The 6,900-nt window shown below is 33.1% G+C and overlaps 1 pseudogene; it reads right to left on the bottom strand.

Annotated features, from left to right (window-relative positions):
• Positions 1-258: 258 nt before the first annotated feature.
• On the bottom strand, positions 259-386 carry LOC145248497 (U2 spliceosomal RNA; annotated as a pseudogene).
• Between the last annotated feature and the right edge of the window lie 6,514 nt (positions 387-6,900).

Raw genomic sequence — 6,900 nt, 5'->3', positions numbered from 1 at the left:
CTCTCGTGTAATGAATGAATGCGTGAATATAGGATTGACATGAAATTCTTTAAGATAAAGTAAAATGACCGAAAAAAAAGGGCTGAAATGACTTAAATAAATAAAAAGTAAATGACTTAGAATGACTTTAATGAACTTAAGGATGAATTGAATGACCTTAAGAATGAGTTGAATGCTTAAAAATAACTGGAATCCTTCACAAACAACTTGAATGATCTGGAGAATGACTTGAGTGGGTTTGAAACTGACTGGTTGTACAGTGTGTGAGCATTTTACATTAAAATAATGCAGAAAAGTGATTCACCACTTTATATCACAATAAGTACAGCATGTAGTAAGAACAGATACTACACTTTGATTTTGGCCAAAAGGCCAAGAAAAGCTGTATTTATTTATTCCCCCCACCGCGACAATTAGGCACAATGCCGATTTTTAATGTGAGGAGTGGAGGGGAAATGGGAACAAACTCCCCGGGGTGTAGAGGACCTGGATAGTGACAATTGGTATGAATGGTTCCCCCTACATTGATCACGGTCTTATATGTGGGTTGCCACATCATATGGTCTGCCGGAACAGATACTAAACTTTGATCTTGGCTAAAATGCCAAGAAAAGCTTAAAAAGCAAGAACAACATCTATTAAGAACATACCTTTGATCTTAACCAAAAAGGCCAAGCACAAAAGTGTTACGGACAGACCGACAGACCGACCGACAGACCGACTGACGGGCCGACGGAATGACTTATAGAGTCGTTTGCACGCGACTAAAAATTCGAGTATGAAAATTAATATGGTTAAGCTTAAACATGGAAAAGTAAATAACTATTTGTTTGAATTGGAAACGAAAAGAACAAAGAATTTATAACTTAAAATATTGCGGAATTAAGATTTTTTTAATGCAATTTATAACATTATACAATCAATTTTTAATGCTGCAATATTTTAAGTCATATTTGTTAAATATCTGTTTACTAAAACATCTTGTCTTTTTCTTTTTCAGTTTTAACAACTAGTTCTTTATTTTTCCATGCTTAAGCATTACCATATTACACTTCATGCTCCTATATATATATATATATATATATATATATATATATATATATATATACATATGTGTGTGTGTGTATACATATATATATATATATATATATATATATATATATATATATATATATATATATATATATATGGTGTTTTTTATATTTTTGTTTCATTTTTCCTCAGGAGATTTGCTAAGACAGAAACGCCTCCTCTATTCCAGTGGCAAAGATTTGCTCTTCATATATTAGTTCTTTTTAATCTCTTTAACACTGAGTACGTGAAGAATCTGAGAACATTTTTTGTCAGTAGAAAATAGAATTTGTTCTTTAGCGCAGAAGAAAATACCGCTAAGTTCGGCTTCTAATTAGGGCATAAAATGTCTTTAGGACAGTAAATGAGTATTTATTACGGTGCAGGGCGCTTTGAAGACTATTGTTTTGTGACGTTTTTACGACGGTCTATTTTTACGACTGTCTGTTTTCCGACGGTTAAAACTCTTTTTCGCAACGTTGGAGGGCAGTGGAAAAAGAGTTTTGTGTTAGGACATGACGAAACAGGAGCGTTGAGGACAGTTGAAGAGAGATCCTTGTTCGGAGCAGACGGTAATCTGAATTTATAATGCCTTCAAGGGGCCAAGGAATATTTATAAAAAAACACTGAAGTCTGATTTTTTCTTTATATATCAAATCGGGAAAAACGCACAGTTCTTGCTTCCACTGGTGTGATAAATTATGTGGTTACTGCCATATTTGTTTGATAATTGGAAGGGTACCTAATTAAGAAATTAATTCTATATGCTGCACACACGTAGGTTATCACCTTGAGAAATGCAATACTTGCAACCATTGTTCATCAAAATTTATAATTCGCCAAGAAATAGCTGGAAGAATATCGGTAAAATATGTAGAAAATAGAGAATAAGAGATATGTCTTCCGAGTATGCCCCTACAAAATCTACCACTTTCTCCATTCCCTTCTCATTTCTCCCGAATATCTTCAAATCATCAATGAACAGTAGATGATAGAGGCGTCTGCCACCAGATCTAACGTTATACCTCAGTGGTTATCTCTCTCTCTCTCTCTTCAAGAGGATGCTCAGTGGTATCATTATCATTACAAAATGAAGTGGAGGTAAGAAATGTCCTTGGAATATTACACATTTAATGTCAACCTGAATCAGCCCCTCTCAGTTTGCTGTCAGCATCGATTTTCATTGGGCCATACTTGTTTCCAAAAGCCTTATCACATTCCCAGCAAGATTCATTGTTACACGGATTTATGAATGAGGGACCATATCGCAAGCCTTTCCCCAATCGATCCATGCTACACAATTCCTCACAAGATGTTCATAAACTTTTTTCTGCAAAGATTCTAGTTAACAGTTTGCACATTAGTGGTAGGCATGTAATTGGCCTGAAATTGCTGGCAGCTGTTCACTTTGCATTACCCTTCCAAATCAATGTCGCCCTTCCAACTAGCCAATCAGGGGCATCTCCCGTGTGTACGCCCCTTTGCAGGGAGGCAGATATAGGAGAATAGAGGTATTGAACTGTTTTAACCAGAAACACATCACTCCATCTGGACCAGGTGCCTTCCAGTTTGTCATTCTTCGTATGCTAGCCTTCAGGTCATCAATGGTTATATCAACGTTCTCGATATATATATATATATATATATATAACTATATATATATATATATATATATATATATATATATATATATATATATATATATATATGTTGTTGTTTTTTCAAACGATAGATTCGGTTAATGATGGCTTAGTCTCGAAGCTATATTATAATCTAATTAGTAATTAGTTTGGACGTATATATAATATTTTTTTATTTATTATATATATATATATATATATATATATATATATATATATATATATATATATATATATATATATATATGTCTCTGCCTGAATAGATTTCGACGAAAACTTCTTGAATCAGAATTTTGCTCCATCGTTCAAGACAAATAATATAATAACATTGAATCTTTTTTATTACATCAACATGGACAGTGCGTTTCAGTTTTATCTCCGAGTACATGGCTCGAGTATTGCTTTTTGTTTTAGTAGAATGTATTAAAAAATTTAACCAAATTTTTTAGCATTAATAATTATCTAGATTGTTTCATTGTGTTACATAGTTCAATAAAAATAGTACACACAGATTGTACGAGACAATAATTAGTTTACGGCATCAGCTCAGCACCTCCTTTGAACTTTTGCAGCCATTTCTTTTCAACATAAAAGACCGCTTATATCCGGGTCAATTGGTGTAAAGTCCCGCATTCTTTACATTGAATCTATTTGCGTGTTTGCAACCAAACGCATGTTTTTTTTTCTTTCAGCAGTTGTTAGATTTTTAAAAAGCAAATTATTCTGAAATTTATTGCTTTTAAAGCAGGTTTTCCTTTTTAATTTTATTTGGCTAGTTTCTAAGCGAACCGTTAAGGAATAAATAAATAGAATATTACAAATAATAATAATAATAATAATAATAATAATAATAATAATGATAATTGATAATAATAATAATAATAATAATAATAATAATGATGATGATGATGATTATTATTATTATTATTATTACTACTACTACTACTACTACTACTATAAGTCAGAAGGAAATATATTACATGTAATCCAATAGCTTTTGAACGTTTGCTGCTTTTTCAACCAGTGAACCTCTGGTGTTACCTGAAAGCTGATTGACAACAAGTCTCCTCAGAGTCTCCTCAGATTACTAGTACTCTCCACCTCTTTCGATAACATTTACAAAAGAATTTGAGTGGGACTAAACATCAGCTTACTTCCCCATTGTCAAATAGAGTCTGGACAGTGCTCTATGTTCGGTCTTTATACTCCCTTGATTCTTCTCTGGTACTGGTGCCATATTTTTGGAGGTATTATTATTATTATTATTATCATTATTATTATTATTATTATTATTATTATTATTATTGGCTCACATGTAGCTTTCACACAAGTCAATAAACGATCTGATTGGAAACCTGCGGTGTTCTTTGGAGGCTTAGTGACTATAAGTCTCCCCAGACGTCCAGTTCTCTCCACTTCTTCGATAGCATTTGCAAATGAATTTGCATCATCGCACCATTATTTTACCATTGATTTCTCGACGGCAGTGGTCATTGGTTTATACTGGAATTTGAGTTTTCTTTGCACGTGTCCAACTCGATCTGGCTGCGCCTCTCCTTTGTCTTTCAGTCCTTCTTGGCCCTTCTCAGCTCTTTGGTGTCACTTTTTTATTGGGAGGAGCGGTGGTGAAACTATGGGGGGATGCATGATATGACACTTATTTGTTATTGTTATTATTATTATTATTATTATTATTATTATTATTATTATTATTATTATTATTATATTGAATGTTTTCATTCAATATTTTAAAAAATAAAAACGATGACACTTTGTATTTTTTACTCCAAAAATTAAAAAAAAACTATGAAAACAGAAGTTGTAACCATAAAATGGAGCTCTCTTTTGTGCCCTAGAATATATTTTTTCAATTATGAATAAAATTTTCTCTAACCAACAAAGCTCACTGCGCACGGTCATCCGACCTTAAGAGCTGTTCGAAAAGTAAAGCCTCCTATCTAACTAAGAATGATTGGATGGGATCAATATAAAACTCTCTGTACTACATCGTTATATAAACTATTTAGAGCGATTCATCAGTTGGCTGGACTGGCAGCTTATCGGGAGATCTTTGTACGTCAATTATGAATGTTTTTTTTATGCGAAATCAATTGTTGTTTTTTACTTCAGCAACTTTGTTCTAATTGGGAAAATGTGTTAATTTCATTATTAATCAAACGTTATCTTTCAATACAATTACTTTTTCTCCTTTACTATTATAATAAAATAATAAATAACATTTTGTTATTCTATTTCTCCACAGTTCAAATAAATGATCTCTTCCTGGTATTATGCACACACACCCACACACATACACACACATACACATACACGCACACACACACTAACACACACGCACACACATACATACACACACACACACACATATATACAAATATATGTATGTATGTATGTATATATATTCAGAAAATTGTCAGACACATCTGTTAACGATAATTCTGGTTTTAATGAAATATACAATAGTTCCCCCCTTAAAAGTAATGTGTAGATGTGGTGACATTGATTGCTCAAGCTATACACTATTAGAGTATTGCAAAAAAAAACGTGTATATATATATAATATTTTGATTGAATAAAGGCCTTTCCTGACAAAAATACTGTAGGAGTGCAACAGAATATGCCACATACAAATTTATTATGTCTAGTTTATACGCCAGCAGAGTACAAAATAGACTTCGTAGCTTAGTGGATGATGCCCTTTTCTCTAACCTGCAACCTCTCTCCAACAGAAGAGACGTTGCGAGCCTATCCTTGTTTTATCGTTATTTCCATGTCAGGTGCTCGTCTGAACTCCAATCTTTGGTCCCCCCTCGCCAACACGAAAAACACCCGTCTAGCTGAATCCACTGTGAAAAATTTTCCCCACTCTTTATCTGTGCCTAAATCAAAACGCGGATCCCATGAACAAAGCTTCTTTCTTAGAACTGCACGCCTGTGGAACTATGTTCCGTCTGCCTGCTTCCCACTTTACTACAACTTGGATGTGTTCAAGTCCAACGTTAACAAATTCCTAATGACCCCCCCCTTAAGTAAACACTTCATCAAATCTCCACACTAACGTAATTTACTTGCAATAACCCTTATCCCTGTATGGCTTCCGGGCCTTGATAAGTGGTGACCACTGTGTAAAAAAAATTATAACTTTAGAACAACATTTGAAATACATTTACTCGTTATAATAAAATCCTACATTACATCCTAGGAGCAATATTATCACAATAGCACTATATTTAAACGAAATAGTACCTGTTTTCCACTCTAAATGTAATATCCTCTTACCGCCCCAGTCAAGACAGGGAAGAAATTTACATATACTTACTATATTGTCCTGGCACTCTTCGTACTTTGATTATACACTCATAGACATACAATTAATTTTTCATTTCCCTTATCGAAAATGATAATTTCTCTCTTGGAAAATTCCGGCAATTTTAATTGGCTCAGAGCTAAAAAGTCGATTATTCAGGGTAACCCACTTTATTAGAAGAGAGAACTGGTTAGACCATTAAAAATATAGTGTCTCTCTCTACACGAAACAATAGTTTTATGAATATTAGACCGAATACAAAAAAATATTAACCACGAATAAACATGTATTTGCGTTCTAATTCCCTAACGGTTTACTACACACACACTATCTCCACGCAACTACAATCTACTCTGCAATAAACAATGAGTGAAACAAAAAGATATGAGACTTTAGATAGACTTGTTTTTGCTTCCAAATCACCTTAACAAAACTTCAAGAATCCTTTTTTTTTTCTTTTACTTTGTTTAATAGCGGGTTGTTTTCTTTTTTTACACATTTTATTTAGAGTTTTCTATATCTATGCACACATTAACATCGTGCAGATACACGCCCCCAATAAAGCAAACACGCCCCCTATCTTTAAAATACCATCTTCTTTTTCTTTTGTTCTTAGAGCATACATTTGAACATCGGGCTCCGAGTTATGAATTTATCATATTTTTACTAGAATATCTTGTCCTTTTTCATTTCCAAATTAAACAACTAGTGATGTACTTTTCCATGTTTAAGCTTAATCATATTACTTTTCATGCTTGCATTTTTCTATTGGAATCCTTGATTTTTCCAGTTTTCCAGTAACTTCATTTGTTCTTTGTTTAATTTCAGGCTTATTTTTTGGCCTCCATAAAACATAAACCT

This window comes from Euprymna scolopes, chromosome 26 (assembly GCF_053919585.1).
Source record: "Euprymna scolopes isolate OS-2025 chromosome 26, ASM5391958v1, whole genome shotgun sequence".
NCBI classification, from domain to species: Eukaryota; Metazoa; Mollusca; class Cephalopoda; order Sepiida; family Sepiolidae; genus Euprymna; species Euprymna scolopes.
Note: the sequence above shows the minus strand (reverse complement) of the source record. Positions and strands in the feature narration are given on the sequence as shown.